At 39.5% G+C, this 25,349-nt stretch overlaps 1 long non-coding RNA gene across 1 annotated transcript; it reads right to left on the reverse strand.

Moving 5' to 3' along the window:
- Positions 1-4,440: 4,440 nt before the first annotated feature.
- On the reverse strand, positions 4,441-24,813 carry LOC131573775 (uncharacterized). The gene is made up of 3 exons (XR_009276240.1): positions 24,581-24,813; positions 22,841-22,916; positions 4,441-5,110 (listed from the first exon to the last, which is right to left on the reverse strand). It is a non-coding gene; the product is annotated as an uncharacterized LOC131573775 (long non-coding RNA).
- Positions 24,814-25,349: the final 536 nt, after the last annotated feature.

The following is a 25,349-nucleotide window of genomic DNA, read 5'->3' on the forward strand; positions in this document are numbered from 1 at the left end:
ATCAATGTGTAAATATATATGTTACCTACATTACTCATAGAGTAAAATATACTTTACCCAGCTAGGAGCAGTCTGGAAGAGGATCCTTCAACAATGGATTTAGAGGAAGGCCACCGGCCCACTGAGGCAGCAGATATGTCTTCTGTGGCAGAAGGTTTTTCATTAGCAGCAAAACAAGACTTGCTGCTAGACATAAGACAAGATCTGAGCTTCAGTGCTGTGCAAAGCTGGGACACAAAATGCTTCCTACTCCTTTTCTCACTTTTTCTCTTCTTTACTCTTTGCCATTTATACAATGAGAAGTTGGAGAGGGCAAAAGTGTCATTCTACAACAGCATCAGAAATAAGAGATTTTGGAGAAAGAATTAGCAAAAGGACAAGCTATGCCTTTGGGTGTTACACATGAAAAATACAAAATTAAATATCAAAGAGGGAAAACAAAAATTTCTGCATCTTGCAATTTTTGCAGACAAAGAAGCTATTCAATACAGGACTTTTAATGATTAATGAAGAGGATAGGATTGCCTTTCCAAAGCTGCTCTGAGTACTAAATCACAAATGACCTTTAGTGCTTCCAGCTGAGGGTGATTTATCTCATTTTACCATTAGTGTCTATCATTGCTTTTTATAAAAATTGGGTCTACCTACTTCTACTATTATATGTTGCTCCCTTAGGGATGGTTCAGGACCCACCCACCAAGACCTCCCTTCTAAAACCACAACAATCCAGTTGAGAACAACTGCTCTATGGACTCCACCCCTTGCTGTCCTTTGCTCTTACACCCAGGAGGGAAGCAGGAATGAGGCCAGGTTTGCTAACCTTTCCCCAGCTCTCAACAGGACATCTAACTCTTCCTTGGATCTATCCTCAGCTTTAAGGCTGCACATTCTTGGGGAAAATGTGTCTGAGAATTTATGGTAGATTAAAAATGCTTCTTTTTAACTTTTTATTTCATACCATGAGCACAGAAGTATAAAGGGTAAAGAACTAATTTAATGTATAATACAAAACTAAAAGGACCAGACTTTTAAAAATAAGCTTTCTCAATAAGCTTTCCTTCATATAAGCCCCTTTCTGTGTAATCTTTCCAATGCCATTCCTTCCATGCAAATCAAAGTGCCTTTTAGGATGAGGAAGTCAGGCCAAGCAAATAAAAGATCCTCCTCTAGCTTTAGCACAGGATTAATCAAGAAAAGTTGGGATATAATAGAGAAAAATAAGATAACAGAATTTTACCTCGAGTTCCCTGCCATCCACTTTCGCAAGGCAACCTACGCTCCTACACTTCCTTCAAGAAGGGTAAACACAGAGGCAGACATTAAACAACACTGGAGATATGGATATGCTTAATACAAAAGAGAAGCAAGAGTAAAGTTTAAAGGAGTGGATTCACAAGTAGGATTTTTGTCATTGTTACAGCATCCAAGTTTTTAAGCACTCTTTTATTTTGTGTCTTGAAAGTGAAGATCCTTACATAAAGTAGTGAAGGTAGGGACAGGCATTCAGAATGAAAGAAAGAAAAAGGTTTGCAATTTGGACTTTTATCAGCATACTGGAGCCCACATCACTTAGTATCCTCTGAAATCACCGATACTCACAGAAACAAAAGAAATGAAAGGCATGAAATACCTGTGATTATGTATGCAAGCAGTTATTACATAATCCAAGCACTTAGCTGGTATTTGAAACCACTCCTACCAACTTCAAGAATAAGGAGCTTGCTTTTCAGCCTCCCTGACCCTGACCCTGAATTCAGCTTCTGTCCTGCATGCAGAGCAGCTAGCATGTCAAAATGTCTCCTTTTAGGGAGACTGTGCAGATATCATAAGAGCAGTATCACTCAGTATTATTAACACAAAAATGTAAAGTACATGGTATATAATGAATCATGGTATCGAATGAAATTTAAAATGGCAACAACTAAGAAGAGTAACATGATTATCAGTATTTTCTAGTTATAAAACTTAAGCTGCACTGAACTGAAAAGGTTTTATTTTAGAAATGAAATAAAATGTACCCAAGGCGAAAAAATACCTGTTCATAAAGGTCAAGGATATTCTTGGGTCTTGATGCTTCTTTGATGGAAATACACTTGCTACACTGTCCCAGTGTATATTACATCTGAAACAGATGCAGCTTTGGATCAGTTTCAGTTTCATATATTTTTGCAGTTTTAGTCAGCTATATTTTATCACATATGCTTATTTTCAAAGCAGGATTGACTTTTGCATATTCATTAGAATAATTTTTTACTGTATTACTAAACTTTGTGCTTGTCTAGTATCTTATATTAAGGACTTAAGCCACATTTTACAGACATAAAATGACATACAGGAGAAGAAAGAACATGTATTTAACCCACTCCATGCAAAACATTTAAACACAACACTAGTCAGCAAGAATAAATTTTAAAATTGCTCATAATGAAGGAAATGCTGTACCAAACATAGGGATAAACCCCATATTTCTTACCTTTCATGTAGGTTCTTAACAAGGTTAAAATTACTTGTATTTAGTGTAATTAAATCTTGTCATCTCATGCCATTTCAACTCGGAGAGGTAACTAGCGATTCACAGTTATTCACACCTTTTCAGGAAAGAAAATAGCTCTCAGATATATAATTAGCCACAATGACCTACATAGGTGTCATCTGCAAGACTGCAAGTGAACTGTAGTCTTGGAAGTGTTGGCAGGAGTTGCTGTTTCACAGAAACCCATGCATTTCACATGTTCCTGGCTTCCACTTGCTGTCCCTTTACTGCTACTCCTATGGTTCAGAATTGCATACAGGATGTGCACTCAGGAATGAATATGGTGTGTCTTCAGGGAAGTCTGGGAACCAACACACATCCTCCACTAAATCATTCTGCTGAGGTGCCATTGCTTTGTCCCACCTAGAGTTTAATCATGCACTCAATCTAATACCTTTTAATTACGGACCCACACTGGTAGAAAGGGATGCAGTAAGAATCCTCTCCTGTAATAAAATATTACTCACTCTGAACACAGAGAACACACTATTCTATAGAGAATGCTGTCTTCATATGAAGAAGATGAAATGTAATACTTTGTGTTAATGAAGTGTAAAACTAAAATGGACATTAAGATAGACTTTTCAGACTCCCTTTGACATAATGGCCAGAATTGTACCCAGTAACCCCTGCATAAAGCAACATGTCTCATGATTGACCTAGGATGTATCATTCAATGGCACATTTTACCTTATCTAAATAACTTATGAGGCGGAAAATAAATGACTCCTAAAAGGCTTGGCTGACCTACACCCACCTTTGGAGAGTTTACTTGGCAAGTACAGAGGAAAAGGTTCTTACCTTGTGTTCATTAGTTAATCTCAGTTGGTTTTGTACAGTCAGTAAGACAAAGTCTGGACTATTCCCAGACATTTGTTCTAAGACATAAACCACAAATGCTCTGGCAATTATCTGACTCCAGCAAACAAACACTGGTACATGCAAGTTCATTGTTTGCCACACCCTCTCTGATTCCTAGTCTTGCTGGCAATCTTTTCTTCTCTCTTCACTGCTATTAGGACACATCATATGCCTCAAGCATTAACTTTCATGTGTTTCTTCCTCTGGTGTTTTCTCTCTTTTTCTCTTTTGAGACAGCTATATCTTTCCTGGTACACACATCCTTCAAAACAGATGCTTTGTTCACACTTTAACTTTTAACACTGACTTTAACAGTCAGTTCCTGAGGGCTCAAAAGCTTACTCTCTTCAGTACCTTATTTATAAATTTCCTTTCTCCAATACAGTATCTACTACTCAATTCCAACCTATTTACCAGCAAGTACTCAGGAAAGAAGTCTCTTTCTTTTAAAAATTCAATTCATATTCTTATCCTGCTCTGGGATTAGCCCTGACTGGACATGAAAACAATTCTTCTGCAAGTATTTAATAATCTTTCTACTTATATTAGTTTTCAATATGATGGACAGCTCCATGCTATTAAATTGCTCTTCAGCAGTGCCATCATCTCCATTTCCTTCCAGAATAATTTCCTCTTTCCCATACTTCTACCCATTCTCTTTGCCTCCCTCTGTCTGCTTTCTTCTATTTCCATGTTAATTCTTCCATTGACTAAAATCCCCACAGCTTCAGCAGTGTTTTTTAATATTTCATATTAAGATATTCACCTGTTTCCTATCTCATTTCTTCCCGTTTCTACCAGTGAGTGTCATAAAATTCCCAGAGGATTATAATGCTACCTGTGAGCAGTTTTGGAAAAGAAGTCCTTTATTACTCACATCTCCTTTAACCTGGATGACTTGATGACTATTTTGGTCAGGGTAGCAAGAACTCCAGACACCTACCCAGCTTAAAAGCTATCCAAAACTAGGGTCACCAGTCCTTAGTCCTTTTTCAGCCAGAGCAGTCACTGAGAAACTTTTAATGCATTTTTGGCATCTTTCCACAAGGTTATTTTATTAGGCAGCAAACAAACATTCTTCTCCAAAGCAGTCTGCAACATTTCCAGCTACTCACACTATTTTAATTGACAGATTTCCATAGTTTATAAGAATTTGCTTTAAACCTTTCTGATCTTCTGCTCTCTCTATAAAGCAAACATCATCCATTGCATTATTATTCTTTGGCTGCCAATTCTTCATTCTTTGGGTGTCTCTAATTACTTCTCTGTCTATTCTATCCATCTAACTTTGGGGTATTAGATTCATTTAATGTAAATCTTTGTCTGAAAGACATTTATGGGCAGCTGGGACAAGAAAATATTCACACTTCCTGATGCTCTCCATATATTCGACAGGTTTCTTCACTTCCATCACAACCTTGGTGGCAGAGTTGATTCTAAGTTTTCTTCTCCTGTGGCTGATCTGCTTCTGTGCTATTCTCTATATTACCCCACTAGTTTTATTAACATTATCTTCAATAACTTTGTGTCCTCTCATCAAAGGAGACTGAGTCTTCTCCTGGTTTTATCAAATCCCAACTCCCCACTGCTATCTATGGATTTTCCTTTAAACAAGTTCCTCTTCAGAAATTTTAATTCCTTTCTTGCTCATCATGGAATAGAGTCCAGAGTTAGAGAGCAATTGGTATAGAAGTTGCTTCAGCAAAAGTTTTTCCACTGAAAAAAAAAAAAATTAGCTAATATAAAAACACGTAGCTAATATAAAAACAATTTCTCACTGCAATAAGTTAGTGCCACGATGAAATTTTCATCAACAAAAGGTTCTGTAAATCCAGAAATATAGAACTTCTGTTTGAAACTAGCAACACAGAGATCCTCAGTGTGGCCAGTTATTCCATAGAAAAAAGCCTGCTCACATCCCTGCAATTTCTGATTTCTGATTTTTAAACTTAAAATTTAATGTATACATAATAGTCACTCCATACAAATCTAGACAAATTAACTTCATTTCTTTCTTTGGGTTTTTTGGTGTTTTTATTGTTATTCATTTGGGCTTTGTTTTGATTGGTTTTGATTTTTGGTTATTGGAGGGTTTTGTGAATATCCCTTGAAATTTCCTCTGTCTAGTTTAGCAGATTAGTGGTCTCACTTTTCTGATAGCAAACAGCAGTGCTGCAAAGGTATTCTCCTGTTTAGTGACCTTCTGATTTTTTCTCTCCCCATTAATTTTTCACCTCAGCTCAGACATTACTGAAACATCTTTCACTTCCTTACTTATAGTTCTGTCTTCCTCAGTACTTTGTTGCTTATTTTGTAACTTAATGAAGAGTTTTGCTGTGACAGATATGGTCCTAAAGACAGGTTCATTGTATTACCTTTCCACAGGGCGATATTCCTATTAGGATAGCAACCAGCACATTGAGACAAATTTAAATTTTTTCTCTACCTCACTATAAACACCTTCACTACAGTGAATACAAATTCCACTGCATGAAGACTGTAGGAAAATACACAACACAAATGAGTACTTCCAACTTTCAGGGAGACTCCAGCAGGGCTCTGACTTTGGCAAGTGAAAGATTGCAGGCAGTACATCTTATTACATGGGTGGTCGAGTTATTGAACTTTATTGACAAAGGGCTGGATTTTCCAGCAAGACAGAGCTTCATTAAAATTCTGCAGAGACTGAAAATTCAATAATCTCTCTCACAAAGCACTGCATGAGTAGGGCTGATTAGGCAATTTCTCTCTCATTCCATTTCTTTTGCTAAAAGCGTTGTTACTTCTTGTTGGTACAAAAAGACAATCATTAAATGAGCATTCGCTATACTTGATTAAGCAGAAAGTTTTAAAGGTGCATTGGCTCTCTTTCTCTAGAATTAATTGAGGCCTTAAAAAAGTTGCAATAACAACACCACCACCACTTAATCTTTCTAAGCTGAATTATTTAAAATTTGGATCTGATGAATCCATTTATGGCTCTTTGTGGCTTTCAATTCTCTGTTTTCATAGTTACTTCTACATTTGTAACCAGATCTATTGGGTAGTGGGAAGAATGTGTGAATTACTCTCTACTTATTTTTTTTTCTTTATAAATCACAACTTATTTACTCTCACTGGGTTTCAGATTAAGAGACTCCTTATGAATAGAATGGTAGGACCAGACAGAAGATCAGTTACCTGATTAACTGGTTTTTGGCAGTGGCTATCACTTGTTAGGAAGGGAAGTAGCATAGCAGGATTATTGTTATACTTCCCTTGAGAAAGACATGGGCTTCAGCAATCAGGGAACTCTTCACACAGAGGTTGTATCCTCATATTTAATAACTGTGAGTGGATTTTTCTTCCGTGACTTTGTTTATTTAAGTGCCCCACCATCACCCCTCTCTTGTACAACATGATGGTGCCCTGCTGCTTGCAAGAATGTTTTCCAGTAAGCAAAGCCAGTTTAGAGACTAGGAGACCTTATAAATCTGCTCTTAAGAGTCTGTTTGCAGAAATCACTGAAGGAATTTCCTCTCTGTGTTGTTTGGTGGGTTTTTTGTTGTGGGTTTTCTCTTTTTTTTTTTATGTTTTTGTTTTCTTTTGTTTTGGCTTTTGGTTTTGGTTTGGGGTTTTTGTTGTGAGTTGAAAGGGCTCCCCCTTTATGTTAGAATTTCATTTATGCAGAGAAAGATGATGAAAAAGATCCAAACCCTACAGGATGAGAACCTAGAAAAAGAATTAAAGGACTTGTATTCCTGACCATTCTACTTATCTTCTCTGCTCTTAATCAGTCCTCTATTATTGATTGTTCTTTTCCCTAAAATAGTTAAGCTGCACCCAAAATAGGGTGTCTAATACCACAGACAATGTCAGTATGTGTTTGCTCAAATTTAGTTATATAACCTAATTTGGTCCTCAAAAATAAGGTGAGGAAACTGCTGCTGTAATTCAATATCTTCTGCAAAGATATTTTTGGAACACAGATCAATCCACTCTGACCCTGACTGTATTAGGAAAAAAACACAAAACAACCAAATACCACAGTCCTGATTCCAGTTGTATTCTGCCCAGCTGAACTCCCATTAACCTTAGTAAAATTTTGTCTAAGTTAGCACTGAGAAAAATAAAACAAATCATCTTCTAAATAAAGTCCAATTTTCTAATAAAGTCCAGTATTGGTGCAGGTACATTCAACTGTGCATTGAAATATGAATGCAAAGCTTAGGTATTGCTGTGCTTCTCACCCTGTGATCACCATGCCATTTCTGACAAACTTTCTGATATTTATCTTGATAATTTTTTTTCAGTTAAGGGCACCCAAAAAAATTTTAGAACTCAGTGCAGTGAGTGACACAGGCCAGAGGAACAGAAGTCTAGCCTGAGACATCTGGGTACAAAATGAGGGTGTAAGAAGCACCAGGTGGCATCAGGGCCCAGCAACATGCCAGTAAAGGCTTAATACACATGGGAGACCTGTCCTGCAGAGAGAAGCAGTAGAGTAGAAAGGCTTAACTAATGCATCCATGCTGAATTCCTGAAGATACCGTTCTCCAGATTAAAATTTTGGACACAGTTATTGTCAAATCTGAATGTGACACATAAACAGACTTTCACCAGACCTTCATAAGGTTATGTGTTCCACAGACTGGAAAACCAAGTTTTCAAGAAGCAACTTCTCTTTGTTAATGGCTTGGAGGATACTCCAGTGCAGGACTAGACAACTGTCTTCATATGGCTATCCTTTCTAAAACACTGTTCAGCACAACTCCTTTATCTCGAAGCCCTTTGGCATGTTATTTTACTTTGCCATTTCTCTGAGCAAACTTTTGCAAGAGACTTACTGGCAGTGCTCGCATGTCTGCACGAGGGGGCAGGAGAGGCTCACAGTTTCAGCAGCAAAAGCTGCCTGTGATAAGAGAGTAAGAAAAAAGTGACTAGCACTGCAAGTCCCTCTGGTTCTTTACCCTTCTCCTCTCCTTGAAGACAACCCTTGCTGCAAGGCTATTTCACAGTAGTGGCTGGAAAATAAATATGGCTTGCAATAAAACTTGTGTCAACAAAGGTCTGCAGATTTGTCCCAAATACACACAAGTGTCTGAGCTTATTAGTAGGAAAAGGCCACTTTTTCATAGCAATTTCCATTCCTATAATTACTTTGAAATAAATACCAGTAAGAACTGCAGTTAAAAGACAGATCAGAACATTCCCTTCCCTTGTGTTTTTTTTCTGACCATAATTAAGACACTGTGCTTTAAAACCAGGAAACACAAACACCATGGCCTGGGAGATGCGAGGAACAGGGTTGCAAGAGAATTGTGACTGCCTCATTGCAGTCACAAAGCAGTGCAGCAAAGTGGAGCAGAGCTTGAGTGAGCCAAGCCATGATCCCATGTAAATCAACATCAATCTCTTGATATAGTAATACACAATTTACACCTAATAAAGAGTGGCTCACATTCTTCTGTGGGAAAAAAAAAAAGTGCTGAGAAGAAAAAGATCTTGTTCATATGCTTACCTAATCCAACTATTTGCTACAGTAATAACCACTAAAATTTGTGTTGGACCACTAACCTTCAGTCTTCTCATCTCCCATACATTTTGAAAAAATTAGTGTACAAACAAGAACCATGAGAATGTTTGATAGGTCTGAAGCTGAAACCAACTATTTTTTCTGGAAAATAAATAATTTAGCCTTGCAATACTTTTAGAAGGCAGACGACTAGTCTTGTCCTGTAAAGAGATGAAAAGAGGGTCTCATGAAAGTGGTGACTTGACAAGATGGTCAATAAGACAGAGTAAATGGGGAATTTCTTGTTAGTCAGCATCTATTCAGGCTCCATCACAAGTGCTGCAGTTATCATCTTCCCTCATCTGCACAATAACCCTCAGTTCTTAGTCCTGCAGCACTTCCCTAAAGGGAAGCATGGCATGAACCAGGGTAGATCATTGAGATCTGAAAATACAGGTGGTACTACTGGGGCAAGAAGTACGAAAAATGTTGCCCTTGCATGAAGTGTTTGCATTTGTCCAATTCTCTCTCTAGAGGGAGAGAGTCCACCCCTCTGCCACAGCTGTGGACTACTTCTGCACTTTCCTGTGTGCCCATTCCAATGCTTGTTTATCTTGTGAGCTAACTCAACACCATTCCTGTCAGGTATTCCCTCCAAGACCATCTCTTTCTTGTGTTTCTCTGCCATGTAAGTGCTTTGTTTCAGATCCTTCAACAGAATGCCTCAGGGCCAAAGGGTCCCATCCTCATTCCACAGTACTACAGTAGTAGTTAATAATGGAGTATCTATGAGGACTACTAGATGTGGGTATGGCTATTCTGCATTTTAAGGACTTGAGTGAGAACCTACCTGGTTTTAAGCACCCAAACAATGATCCCCAATTTACACAGGTTCGTAAGGTGACTTAAAATTAAGACGGTATCTGAAGCACCTTGCTAAATTGAAGGACTCTGCTGAGTGACATTGCCTGTAAGGGTTACAACAATAAAAATCCAGCTTTTGGAACCAAGGAAGCCTTCTTCATGCTGGATAGCCAAGACCACATTTTTCAAAGCAGGGAGATGAAGGCTATAATTGAGGCTTCCCATACATGTTCAAATCAGAGCCTTACACGAAACTGTTAAAAGCAAAGAGAACCCTTGCACTGACTTTAAAACTTTTTGAATAAGGGTAGTACATAGTGAATACTGCAGATAAGGCCATCACAGATTGGCACTCAGACAATAGAGGCAGATTTCAGGTGAAATCAACCACTTTGGTGCAAATATACCATTACTAAATAATTTTGCCCCTGATCTGATCCTTATCGTAGCCTGCAACAAAATCTCAAGCATGTGTGCTGCATCCTGGGTATATCACAATTACTTGACTTGGAGATATCTTTGTATTCCACCAATTCAACCATGCAAAATAACAGATTTGCATAGTGCAGAAATCAGTCATTGCATAAGTTCATTGGTTTCATTAATTAAGGCAAGGGCTTTATTTTGGTTACATTTCCCTGCAGAAAAATTGTATTCAATGGCAATTCCAAGTCAGAATTGCCACTGCTGAGATAGAGGTGAAACAGCAATAGTTAAATGCCTCCCTCCTGTGATGGTATTAGCATGACTGCTAGGAAATATGTGCTTGAAAATGCCAAAGAAAGTGATTTGTCTGTGACAGAAGCTCTTTTAAGAAGAGAGAAAATGAAAACCACAACCACACTAAAATAAAGCCTCTTTTAATGAGCTTCGGATGCCTTCTGGAAAAGTGAGAACCAATTTTAATGCATAAATGGTTCTTCTGGTATATCATTATGTTTTCTGTTTGAAGGTTTTGTTGGGGGTTTGTTGTTTGGATTTTTTTACCTACCAAGTATATTCTTTTTTTATTTAACTGAGAACAAGACTTCTGTTGTTAGAAACAGAAAGCAGGAAGAACTGAAATGCTCTAGCCATCAGAAGAACCAGTGTGAGAGATGTTTACCTGAACCTAACCTAGATTCCTGAGGATACCCACCAGTATTTCCTGGAGGACGGATTGGTAATCAATTTGGCTTTGTGTTGCTGAGCATGAGTCATTGGAAATCATAATGATCAAGTGTCTGTGTCATCCCTAAGGTAAACGTAAAGAGAGGAAAGGACATGGTAAAAAAATCTAACATGCCTTTGCAGACCCTGCTCCTGGGCAGAGAAAAAGATAGAGCAAAATTACGCCTCTTGAGGGTGTGATGGTTTTCAGTCTATTTGATTGTGGCAACCAAGCTGCATGCCAGTCTATTGCTCTCCTGTTGAATTATCCTTTGTCATATTGCTTGCTCAGAAGAACTGACATAGTTATGCCATTTTATGTCTTACATTATCTGTTCCTTAACCTGTCACGTTTTATGCCGCTAGAGACATTAGTGGGGTCCCATTACTGCTATACTAGTTGAAAAACCAGCACTTTTATCCTTCACTCTAACACTCAAAGTACAACCTTGTCATTGAGAAAGTGATCTGAACTTGTTAACTAGCATCTGATAGCTTCTCTTATTTTTTCATGAAGTTGTATGAATTTACAGCTCTTGCCTTCAAAATGAAAGGAACAAGTAAATAATTGAAAATTATGAACAATTTCAAGGTGTAAGCATTGTACTATTCAACTATACTGTATTTCTACTTGCCTTCCAATGAATCTGTGCACAATGATCAAGGCTCAAGAAATGCAGAAAGTTGTCCCATATGAGAGTTATTTATGGCATGATTGCAGGCAAACGGTCTATTCTCATCTTTAACACTTCCTGAATGAATAATCTAGGTATGAAACAAGGATTGTTGAAGGCTCCTCCTTCAAACAAGTTTTATGAAAAAATAGCAGTTTTTACCTAAAGCATACAGGCCAGGCATTTATCTGCCAGAAGCATTTTCAGAAGCTGAATCTCCATTTCAAAATGCCACCTCTGAGATTACTCTCTAAATCCAGGGAATATAGTGAGAGGTCTCATCCCCTTGCCAGTTGGCTGGATCAGACTTTCTCTCATCCCTTCCATTCAGTGTGACTGCTATTCTTAGACACCTAAATTCATTACGTAATGATCCAAAGTCAGCCCTGTACGTTCATGTGCTGTAACCAAGGTTTTGAACTGGGGAGGAGGGAAGGAATTCCTTTACTGAAAGTCATGATGCCTAAATCCTGGTCTGGAATTGATCCTAACAAAGTAAGCCTTGAATTCCCTTCTTAAAGGGGAGTTTGTCACACCTAATCACTGTTGAGCTTGATATTTTCTCAACTCTGGCTGATCATTAACATGCATGCTCTTTTACAAACATTTATTCTTTATTTTCCTTAAGTCCAACTGCCCAGTTACACTTTGAGTTTCCCTTTGCTCATTCCCTCTGCTTATTCCACATAGTGGATTTCCAGGGTAGGATGGAATATACAGCACTACTGCTGCTGTCTGCTGCATAAACAACATAGAGGATGGGAAGAGGAGATCCAAGTGAAACATCTTACCTATGCAAGTGGTATGTCACCAGATTAAAAAAAAAAAAAAAGAAAAAGCTTATCAAAAATCAATTGCCCTAGGAGAGACATCTGAAAGCATGTTGTCTGGTAGTCTGGCAGAAGAGAGATGTTCATAGGCTGCATGCAGGGTCAGGTTTATTTTATTACTTCAGCTTGTGGCTGTCACAAGTCAAAATAATTTGTAGTAAGGGCCTTAGAGAGACCAGAGTCAATGCACTCCTTGCCCATTAACAAACTTCATCTGTCTCACGGCAAGATGACTGTAGTGCATCTTTACATGACAGTTTTGAATCATGTTTCATCTATCCTTAATATCTTGTCTTGAAAGCATGCTCAGCAATCTGAAGGACCTATTCCATACAGGCTTTTGACCACACATTGCACCAGCAATTTATGTAATTGAAAGCCTCCTCTAATTAAAGAATCCATTTTTCTTTTAGCTGTGTCAGACACAGAAGTGTCACTGAGATTCAGATCCTTCATCTGCTACCCTTTTGCACAGGTTCTCTGAGACAAATCCATATTCATTCTTCTGACATCAGTGCTGTGACAGTCCCTCTTCAAAGGGCACAAGAGAAGTGTCTTGAGGTTTCAAGCTGCCACTTTCTCCCACTGTATGTCCAGTCTTTAGCCTCCGTTTCTAATTTTATTGCCAACAAGATCCTCTCTAATAGGGCTGAAGAGATCAAGGCTTATGGAAGAGACTGGAAGACATGATTATTCAGCATCTTTGCTGCTGTCTCCCTCTGTACCTCCATCTCTTTCTTCCTTACTTCTTCTCTTTCATCACACATTTGTCCAGCATAGAAGGAGGGCATTTGCCAGGTGGAGGCTTAGTTTGAATTCTTGTATTGTCTTCTTGGTGCTACCACACTCTTAACCATTAATATGTAACAGTGAAACAAGTCTGCAGTTTCACAAGCTCATCTCACCAAGGACTGAAGAAGTAACTCAGTTGTTAACTCCCTTGGCTGTTAATAAACTCTTCCAGGCATCAATGAGAAAGAGACAAGAGAAGTCCTTGGGAATAGAAAATGTCTGGTCATAATTATAATGCAGGTGCCTAATCTGTCAGATGAGAGTTCAAGACCAAGACTAAATGTTTGAACTCGCTCCTGAAAAAATGAGACTCAAGCTTACAAAGAAACTACAAAATCTCTATACAAAATTAACTGCAGAATCAGTGGACCATTATAAGAAACAGCAGCTAAGGAATAAATTCAAAGAAAAGCACATATCTCACTCCCCTTGAGTTGCTTTCCTTTTGCTTCTGTCTGTCTGCATCAGTTAATGACCGCTCAAGAGTTTATCCCTCCAGCTGCCAAGATATCTCAAACCCAGAACCATTTTTTGCCTATAGCTGGCCAGCAGATCCCCAGAAGGGTGGAAATCATCACAAATTTCAATCACATGCAACTTGAAAGTGGTATCCTGTCTCAGCAGGATTACACCAGTTGCTCATTCATCTGGTAGTGTTTTTCTCATCCCTTCTGAGTGTTAGGAATTGGAGAGGGGCAAGAGACCAGAAGGCCATAAAGTTCACAGGAAATGGTGACAAAGGCTGTTGCCTTCCATCCAGAAGGCAGACATATGTCAGTGACACATCTAGTGATCCTTACATACATAGCAAAAAATCCTCTCTGCTACTGCAGCAAGTACAAGTAGCTGCATTTACAAAGAGGGCTTTTATAAATATTTAAAAAATGAGAATGAAATTCCTTCCATGCAAGGTTGTTGTGTACCATTACTAGTTCTACAGACGCACAGCAACTGCTAAATCCATGCAGGGCCTGATGCACCAGCTGTATCTGCAAACTGATCTTGGCCCAAGCCCAGCTTCTGTTGTGTATGGGTGCCAACACTGCACCCACACTGCTCACTCTCCATAGCCTCATCCCCAAAAGCCCTAATAGGAGAGCTGCAGGAAGTTTACCTTGCAGGTAAACAGGTGTTAACACCCTCCTTATATAAAGAAAGGCACAGGGCTTTGGGACTAGCTGTTTGTGTATTTACACTCTGGTTCATCAACCCTAGTACTTAATTGCTTCTTCCAAATTAAAGCAGAGAAAAGAGACAAGTTCAGTTAATGAATAAACTGTTCCCATTGTTAATTAATCAGCAGCAGAATAACGATTCAGAATCAGAGCTGCTCTGTTCTAGCCATGCTCAAAAGGAGATCAGCTCACCTCCTCCCAAACACTTGAGAAAGGCAGCATTCAGAGGTTGCCTAGCAAGTGAGCCAACGCAGGCTGTGCTACAGAGTGTGCTGCCACAAACGTCGTCTTGACGCACTCCCACTTCAGCTCCCTCGTCACCAGCTCTGGGTATGTGACACTACAAAAAAGGAGCATTTCCCAGGTAATCAGGTCCTTAAACAGCTAGGATTAAGTTTTGGCCCCGAGTCCTGGCATACCACTCAGATGGCAGAAAGCTGGTGTGCAGAGTTCCTGGTGTGACATGCGTAATAAGCAAGTCACTGCCACCACTACCATCCACTTGTCACACTCTTCAAATGCTCTCAATGTTTAGCTTCATTTGTTGGAGCCATCAGAGTAGCCAGAGTAGCTAGTGTTGCATACATTCACATACTTTGAAGCTGTTGCCCTGGGATTATGTTCTACAAAGAATTAGAAACTTTTTCCAGAGCAAATTGTATCAGACCTAAGACTATCTGCACAATAAATAATGATGAGCGGCCGGGCAAATAGCCAGGCAGAAGTGGAAAGCATGTCACCAGTGGAGAGGAACAGCTCAGCATCACAGACAAACTGAGATGGCATCTGCTGTAGGTCTGCCAACTGCTCACATTTCCTCGCCTTGATTTCACCTGTGGCAGCACAAGCAGGAGAGCTGGCCTTACACGTGGCCAGGACATTCTGCTTTGTTTGAGTACTCGGCAGTCCATTGACCTGGTGTTTTACAACGAACTCAAAGCACATTTATCCAGAACACTGGGAGACTGGGGGCTGGAGGGCTATTCCAGGAGCTGAACTGACAGAAGTTGATGTCCTCATCATTTATGGCTTAATCAGTTTAATCATTGTGTCACCAGGGCATTACAAAAATAACAACTAGCTTCCAGACTGGTCGATACTTTTATAAGGTTTTTGTACATTGACCTTTTAATACACAGCTGACTGTGTAATCTGCCCTGATGGAAGAAAGTGGCATTTTATCACATTAAAAAGAAATAAATAATAAAATAAAAAAATAGTTTTGGCATGGTATTACCACACCCCCACACTCCACAGAGACTAGCTAAACTAAAGTAAGCTCATAACAAGTGTACTAATTAGAGGATGAAAGGAATGGATACAAAGTCAAAAACCCCAGGAAATCAAATTTCCAGGGATATTTTCAAGGCTGTGGGTTTTCTGTGTGCAGTGAGACAGTGCTGAAACATCCACAAAAGCAAGGACCTTCTTTCCACAGGCTTCAACAGACGGTTCAAATTTAAGCACTGTGAAGAATGGCATATGAGGAAACAGGGAAATTTGAGGGAGAGGTGAACAAAATGGTTATTCAAGGAAAGAAAGAGTGAAAGAGTGAGGAAAATCTTGTCACATGAGATAGCCAGTGGATGCTAAAGAAATTAAGAGCAGGGGTGAATGGCAGAATGAATTAATTAATTTTTGAAGTCCATGGTCTGGGGACCAGGTGCACAATGACAGAGTTAAACTGGGACACAAGTGGATTAGACAGTAGTTTCTGAAGTAGCAAGAACAGGAAGTTTATGCAGGAAATAAGTAGCAGACAACCTCTTCAGAGACAAATATCCTGTTTTCCTACAAACTTTCCTAGTAAAGAAAAAGAAAGAATCCAAATAAATCCCATATAACGAAGTCATCAGATTATTTTTTTTTACTTTTTAAGTAAACAAAATGTTCTTTTGAGTTCTGTGAGAGGCATTAGTGGATTTTAAAATAAGAAAAATTAACACCACATTTCCCACAACTGAGCTTGCACACCCCAAGAGTTTTACTGCCCACTCTGGTTTCCTTTGTTTTGTTAGTTGTGCTCCACATCAGAAACAATGAAAGCTTTTTGTTGTTGTTGTTGTTGTCAAGAAATATCTTTCAAATTGAGCTGTAAGCCACTCCTGGTGTATGTGAGCATGGATGTGTGGGGGTGTGTGAGCAAGCTTGTTTGTGACAGAGGAAGAGTGGATGCATGTGTAATAGGGGAAAAATGAGAGCTAAGAAAGAAAAATCCAGTCTAGAGTAGAATTAAGCAGTTGTGAAACAGGATTATAACAAAATGAGGTTATTTTTTGTGATTTTAGGCCAGTTGGGGAAGTGGAAACCTAGAAATTCTCTCAGTTAATAGCAAGGCAATTCAGAGTTCATTAAACACTCTTGGTTGTTTGACTGTTTGTTTTAAATCTCCCAGCAACAACGGGAAGAAGACTTGCAAAAAACTATAGGAGGGAAAAGGTCCATGGGGTTTAAAAAACAAAAAGAAAAATAAAAGAAAATGAGAAAAAGTTCTATTTATATGATTAAAAGCTCTCTCTGTGCTGGGCTTCTTTTTACAAGCTTTGCTCTTTTAGATTTGTATATCATGACAGCTGGGCTGCATTTTTTCATCATTCCTTAAGCAAAAAACCCAGGGGTTTTAGAGAGACCTGGTGTAGATTACAACAGCTCAGGGTAACTAATCAACTGCTGCTGGGTCAGAAAGAAAAGATCCACTGCTAAGATATGGCAGGAACTGTTCCCCTCTTTCAGCTGAAGTGGTGCTGAGTACTGCTTCCTTCTGGCATTTTCTGTGCTACCAATTTTTCTTTTAAAATCTTATTTACTTTTCCAGCAGTGATTCAGGCAGTTACTTAAGGTCCTGCAGCTAAATCAAATATTTAATTTTCATCTAGTGTCAGTGAAAGATAACAGAGCTCGGCAGGTACTCAGCATGAACAAACTGACATTCAATTACTACAAGTACTTCTATGTTCTCAGAGATAGCCATAGATACCGTCCATCCAGACAATGGGTAGTTAGTAGGAGACGTTCTTCCTCAGAACCATTCTGTCCTGCTCCTTCCCCAAGGCTGCCAACAGAACTAAATGGCTCCTTGCAAAGCGCACTTGACTCCACTGGGCTGAATCCCACCACACTGGGAGCAACCTGCCCTCACTGCTGGGACAGCACGGGGCTGGAATACTCACCTACAGGTTTAGCACTCCATTTAAATTCCATTTCCAGTCCTGCAGAGCCATCCAATTACTCACCATGCAATTACTTGGTAGTCAGTAAATAAAATTCACATGATCAGAAAAATACTGCTTTGTTAGGGCAAGGAGGAACAGGATAAATAGAAAATTAGGGGGTTCTTTTCCAGTAGAGAAAAATATTAGTTTCAAAATTTGTGTCCATATTTCTTCTCCAGTTCAGGGATGTTTGTCTGGATCCATTTCTAGCCTTAAACTGCAAGGGTGACTTACCATCTAAAAAAAGCCTCATATTTGGGCAATGTGTCTTAAGTCCTTTTCAACTAATTCAGCCTGCAGAGTCCAGAAGCTGGGCCGCCTCAGATTAGGTCCAGTGCTGTTAGCAACTGGCAGTGTGTAAGGGAATAGAAGTATTATACAAAACCTTGGTAATGCCGAAATTCTGCCTGTTAGCTTTAATAACTTTAATAAAATAAAATTATTCAAGCCTAGCAAATTTGTTGACCCTCCAAAGCTGGAAAGGACCCGTATTTACTTTTTCCTCAGTGCTTAAAGCCACTATTTCACAGACAAAGGAGATAATAATTAAAAGAAAATTAGCCCACCAGTACTGGAGCTAATTTTAACTCTGTTGCCCACACTAGATACAATGCAGAAAAGTCAAACCCTCATTGTAAAAAATACACTGTAAAAAAATACCAAAAAAATCGGGTTTAATGCATACATCAGGTTTACACAGGAAAACCAAGTGGTAAGTTCAACTTTGCAATATGATGACCTATGAGTGCTTTCCACATGGCAGAGGAAGAAGTGGTGATGCCACTTTCCTTCAGGTTCAACTAGCTTTGGGGATCTAAAAATCTAGTTTAAGTCCAGATAGCTGTAAGACTATGTGGAAACATTGAGTAGAAAAAGTTTTAGGACAGTTTAGAAAAGTTTTATAAGGCTGTGTTGCCAGGAAATCCCACCTATTTGGATGGCAAAGTGCTCACAGTTATCTGATAAAGCAAGAGACCTGGGTTCCAGAGTTTTTGTTCAGAATGAATACACAGGCCATGTAGACCACCTCCGTGGCTCAGCAGGTTGTCCTCTGGTCCCTTTCTAGTAGTGCAGTGAGAAGTGCTTTAAAATGTATGTAGGCAGATTATTTGATCTACAGATAGACCCTATAGATATTTAGGTAGGTTTCTGTGTATTTCTCTTCTAATATTGGCTGTCCTAAAGAGCTAGGATTATGAAAATGTACTTGCAACTCAGCTGAACACATTTTAATTTCAGGATTTTTCTTACGATGTTCCATCTCAGTTTTCCTTTGCTTACATTTATCCTGCCTACCTTCCTAAATATTTCCTCTCCCCTGACCCCTCTCTTCTTTGTATTCACTTGACACAGTTTTTTCAGACTGTTAACATCTTTCTATTTCAGCATCCCAAAATTAAACCAGATTTAGAATCTTCTCTCATAAATCAAACACAACATGAACAACTAACACATCCCTTAAAGGTGACTCCTCTCACAGAGATGGATTTGAGAGGCTGACAAACTCACTGCCTAGGACTTCACAAACTAGGTCAAACAACTGTAATTTCAGCTGTGCATTTCCTGCCCTTTTTCCCTGCATGAAAACATACATTAATAAACTGATGCTGAGGAACTCCAAAGTGCAAATCACAGAGTTTAGCCAGCTGAAGAAAAAGCAGAGCTTCAATTTGAACACACAAATCTGAAAGTGTTTTTACCCTTAGATCTGTTATCCCTTTTTTTGTGTTGACAACAGAGGGAGAAAAAAAAATTCCTCTCTCTATGACAGATATATGATATTATAGAAATTCGCTTCTCTGCAAGTGTGAAAGCGCTGTATCATAAGGGGAAGACAGGAGATGTCTTTGCAGGTTCTAGCCTACTATTTCATATTTATCATGTAGACTCTTCAGATTAAGAAGCTGACATATCTCAAACATATCCTACTTGCTTGAGTGCAAGCTCATCAAACTTCCACAGTGCCATAGTATCGGAAATAAACATTCAGTGCTTCATGTTTCTTCTGTATTACAGTAGCATTAGTTGTAAACCATGCATGGAGACCAATTACTTTGCCCCAGAGCTATTTGGCTCTCCAGGCTAAACTACTAACTGTCTCAGAACAAGGACAGAAATTAAATGCACAGCTGACTCTTTGCAAATCTTGACTAAAGGCTGGAGAACAGCATGTCCACCCTTGAGCTTTCAAGGAGGTCTATGGGAAAATAGTGTGGAGGAATAAAGGAAAGGCATGGGAATTACTTTGTAAAACAGTATGATTCTCTAATTGCTCCGGAATTAAGAGGTGAGATGTAATTAATCACTACAACTAATTAATTGTCTAACCTTAACAAAATACCTAGTGATTGATTCTGCGCTCAGGTTTTCCTGTGCACATATTCAAAATGTTAATCAATGCAAAGCAAGTCACCCAGATTTTTAACGTCGTTTAGGAACCCCCCGAACAACTATCTTTGAAAGTACTCCACTTTTTAGGAGGTAAAGCACCCATTTAACTGTAGCCACATTACCAAGTCTCCTCATACACAATATCCAAGCTTAAATACCAGTTGCAAAGTCATACCCCAGATAAAAGAGCCCTTTCCCACTACCCCATTGTTTCTTCACAGCACAACTGTTGCAATAACCCTGAGGACAAAGCCAGGAAATCTGTGATACACCCCAGGCCATGACCATCACAGATTTAAGCTGAATACTTTTGAAGACAATCAGTCTGAAACAAGGGATGATAAGTGACTATCATCTTTGTTGTGGGATATTTGCTTGAATGCCAAATGCTGTTTTAAAGACTGTAATTTTAGCTCCCTCACAGGGCAGAACAGATCATCAGTTGGTACTGAAAGTACCAACATATTTGAGCTAAAAAAAAAAATGTTCTCGACAGAATGCAGTAGAAATGGGCTAGGGGGCAATGAATATGGAAAGAAGTAAAAGCTCCTACCCTCTTTAAATTTCCTTGTCCTGGCCACCATATTTTCTGGAACTGATTTGGTAATCAAGCAATATAGCCTTTCAGATTTGAAAGAAATTATAGGCCCAAAAGATATTCACTGCCACCCCCTCTCCCTAAAGCATAGCTCAAATTTTTTTCAAGAGCACATACCTTGCACTGTGTCCAGACCTTTATGTAAAAAAATACTAAAACCTAAAGCCTGTTCTTGTATGTCTATGCAGAGGCAGCTCCTCAGCCAAGGTCTCAGCTGGAAGCTCTAGTATAGGAATCAGAGTCCTTTTGTGCCTGCTGTGTTCGGACAGAGTAAATTTACAACTGCCTCAGGTTTAGTTTAGCAATTAGTAATTATTTGGTAAATTAAGGAACATGGGAGAGTTTCCTCTTAAATAAGTTTGTTAGTATTAAATAAGAAAAAAATGAGTGCTAAAAGAACTGGGCATATTATTTCTGCCCTCATAGAGTGCTTAACGGACTAGGGTAGGTTTGTAGAATTCTATGGGTTTCATTTGCAAATATGTCCCAGTGTCCTCCATTCTCAACTTTGTTAATACTGTGGTTGACATTTTGCTGTGAAAATCCACTTTCTTTCTAAACTTTTCTTCTCTCTTGAAAATCATGATTGGCCCAGCCACAAGCAATAGTCAAAGATCAAGTCTTTTTCCAAAGCTGACCAGCATCACAAAGTATGTGTTCCCCTGGGGGGAACTGCACAGCCCTACTTGATCTAACACAAACAACCCAATATCATTAGTATCTGAGGATGTCTTGCTTGTTCCAGCTAATGCATACATGTATCTTTTTGTTTGCCAAAAGCAGCAGAAGACAGATCAGGTCTAGGCTAATCCAAGCAGGTGCTTTTTGTTGGCTAGGTATAAGTTCCACCTTATCTCTTCATTAAAAAAAAAACCAAAACAACAGCCCGTAACATTGCTGTACTGAACAAGGCATTAATTTTATGGGGTGAGCTCAAAGGGAGGACATTCACTGAATGACAAACCCCAGGGGAAGGCCAGAATTTAACGGGTCTGATGAGATTTCCATTTGTTCTGGGCTGCAGATTAGAAGAAATTCAAAGCAGGCCTGCTATTGCATAATCAAGAAAAGGGACCTGTCCGGAGCCTGCTGCCATTCAAAGACAAGCAAGAGGTATTAACCTGTATTAAGGAAGACAAGAATAAGTCAGGGGGCTTTCCCCTAATGCCTGACATTTCCTTAATGCCTTAATGCCTGACCAAGGTTCTTCTAACATAATTTCCAAATATTTTTGATTTTGGCTTAGTGTCTGTTTGAGGTAGCAATGAGAGACTTCCCAAAATACTAATGGCAGAATCTCAGTCCCATTTATTCCAGTTCACAAAACTGTCAGGTCAGCCTCTTCTGGGAATCTGATCATTATGAAATTAGCTGTATGGGAGCTGAATTAGTTAGAAATTCAGCCCCTTAACATACAAAGACCATGGGATGCCTTGTAGTGTATAGATGTGCACATGTGTTTTAGGGTAAGAAGTAAAGGATAGCAATGTTTGAACATATTGTGTCCAGAATATTAAAAAAAGAAGCATTGTAAGGCAGTTTTACAAGAGTCAGTTAAAAACCAATTAAATCTGTAGGCCTTTTAAACTGAGGGCCAACAAAACAAACAGCAGTGCTTTGTTCCTTATATGTGAACACAGGTTCCAATGATAGTACCATTTGTTTTTAAGCCATAGGCTTGGTAAGTCTTCACTGGCAAATTGACGCACTATTTCTCCAAGTTTGGGTTAGGGCTATGCCAATTCCACTTGATCTGACCCTTTTTCCACACACATCTCAGCCACACACATGCCACCCAGGCAGCACTCAACACTGCTTGTCAGCAGTTGTCCTCTGTCCACCTGCTACGGAAGGGCAGCAAGAGCTAGCCCGTGTCCAAGCTTCACATGAAAGCCCAGAGTGCCAGGACTGCAGCTGTAATATGCAGGACTGAGTCCCTGCCTGGCAAGAGCCGGGCAAATGCAAGGAAGAAAAAGAGATTTGCGCAAACTAATACTTTGAAAGAGAGTGGGGAAATACCATTCCTCTTGTGCAAGCTTAGCAGAAATTCAGCAGTGTCCAGGGTCACCGAGGCCCACCTGGCAGCAGTCTCCAGACATGTGTTAGAGGATCTCTAGTGCAATACCAATTCAGAGAGCACGGTTCCAACTGCTGGGCCATTGATCAACCTACATCCTGCAGCTCCCCAGTTATTCAGAAAAACAACAAACCCAAACTCTTAGAAAAATGTCCATGGATCAGAATGCTGCTTAAGCAACAAGGCCTACCTGTGCCTTCTGTATGAAAGGTAGAGATCTGTAATTACATAAATCCACAAAGAGCTGCCCAGGAATAACATCAGACCTGGAAGGATTAGAATTGAAATAGAAAGTATGTGGTATTGGAAGAAATAAAAATTTATTTTTAAATAAAAAAGTCATCCAAAGGAATAGCTACATTTCCCTTGCTTCCCTGAGTAATATTTAAGAGGTGGTGGAGAGGAAAGATTCTCATCTTTTATGGAAATAAGTCCAAAAATCTGAATTCTTATTGCAAGTCTTACCAGTATCAACTAACACTCTACAAGCAACTTCCACAGCATAACAATATATTCAGTGAGTATTTAGAATACAATGTTGTCTGAATTGCCAGTTTCTTCAAAGACCTACAGAGGCAACTTTAACTCATATATTTTCTTTAAACAGAGGATAGACTGCCACAAAATGTCAGCTGATATGCATCTCAAGCCAAAAAAAAAAAAAAAAAAAAAAACAACAACTCAATTATATTTGGAAATATCTATTTATAAAAGACAGAATGTTGGCTATTGATTTTCCTACCTGGGATCTTCAAAATCCTACAACTACTCTAAACCTTATTTATATGTAAGTGATTTTTAAAATAGATTTTGGACTAGCCAGTGTGGTCTAAGGTTTAAAGGAAAAGGCTGAGAAACAGGAAACGTGGGAGAATCGGGTTGGATGAAAGCCTGGATAAAGGCCTGTGGTTTGTTTGCATGATTTTTAGTTAATAATAACAGAGATTGGGTGTCTCAGAAAATTCAAAAAAGGGAAAGAAACCTTTATCCATCAAAAAAAAACCAACAAAACCAGAAACCTTCATATGAAGGTAAACTGAACTTGTAAACACAAATGGAAAGTAGTTATGTGTCTCATCACTTAAAACTTGAAAGGAGAAAGGAGAAAACCTTGAAATGAGAAAACCCTAGAAAAAGTTCTCCAGGGAATTCTCTCTAGAATCAGAGAATCATAGAGCGTTAAGTGTTGTAAGCAACTGCAGAGGTCATCTAGTCCTAAATGCCCCTGCCGTGGGCAGGGACACCTCCCACTAGATCTAACATGACCTTGAACATTGCCAGGGTTGGGGCATCCACAGCCTCCCTGGACATCCTGTTTAAGTGCCTCAAAGTAAGGATTTTCTTCCTAACACTAGCCTAAATCTCCTGTCTTTCAGTTTCCACCCATTACTCCTCGCCCTACCACTACAGTTCCTGACAGAGTCCCTCACCAACTTCCCTGTAGGCCCCCTCCAGGTACTAGAATGCTGCTATGAGGTCTCTATGCAACCTTATTACCACCTTGGTGACACCTGGGCTTGCTCCAACAGGTCCATGTCCCTCCTTTTGGAGGCACCAGGACTCTATGCAGCACTCTAGGTGGGGTCTCCCAAGAGCAGAGTAGGAGCATCATCACCTCTGTCATCCTGCTGGTCACACCTCTTTTGATGCAGCCCAGGACTGGATTCACTTTCTGGGCTGTGAGCACACACTGATGGCCCATGTTGAGTTTTTCATCAACCATCACCCCAAAGCCTTTTTCCACAGGCCTGCTCTCAATCACTTCTCTGCCCAGCCTGTAGGTTTGTCTGGGATTGCTGTGACCCAGTTGCAGGACCTTGCACTTTGCATTGTTGAACTTAATGCAGTTTGCACCTGCCCACCTCTCAAGCACATCAAGGTCCCTCTGGATGGCACCCCTTCCCTCTGATGTGTCAACTGCAACACTCACCTTGGTGCTGTCAGCAAACTTCCTGAGGGTGCACTCAACCCCACCAGAGACATTGAACAGTATTGTCCCCAGTACCAACCCCTGAGGGACACCACTTGTCACTGGCCTCTACATGTACAAGGAACCACTGACCACAAGCCTTTGTGTGAGGCTATCCAGCCAGTTCTTCATCCACCCAGTATTCCTGTGTCAGTTTGCAACAGGATGCCCTAGAAAGACTGGAGCTGAGTGTTCTTGTCCTCTCACTGATACCAACCAATGATGCAAAAAAAAAAAAGCTGTACAAAATCCTTTTAATGTATTATGGAAACAGTTCTTTTACTGTTTTCCCAGACCTGCTCTTCTGTGTGAGATAGGTAGATGAGGTCTAACATGTTTTGTAATGGTTAACCTACTTAGGGCACGTTCAGATATTGTTTTGTGTGTGTGTGTGTGCACAAAGGTCTGATCTTTTGACAAATGCTTGGAGAGCTGCCCATTATAAAGGCAATGTTGGTTTTTTTTTTAAAGGAGACACTCCAAAGATTCAGGAATAAGTCTGCAGAAATATGACACCAAATTATTTAATATAAAGAAAGGGCTAAATTTTTAAACGTTCTACTGCTACACTGCTGATCCCAAGGCTGTTTCACTTCTTTGGTCCTCTCTCATGTTTACCCTCCTCCTAAACTTCAGACCAACACTCTCCAAGCAGTTGAAGGAAAGAGCAAGGCAAGTAAAGCTACAACATTTTGATGACTGCTGCCAATAAAGTTAATTTGTTTTCCAC

This window comes from Poecile atricapillus, chromosome 1, assembly GCF_030490865.1.
Source record: "Poecile atricapillus isolate bPoeAtr1 chromosome 1, bPoeAtr1.hap1, whole genome shotgun sequence".
NCBI lineage: Eukaryota > Metazoa > Chordata > Aves > Passeriformes > Paridae > Poecile > Poecile atricapillus.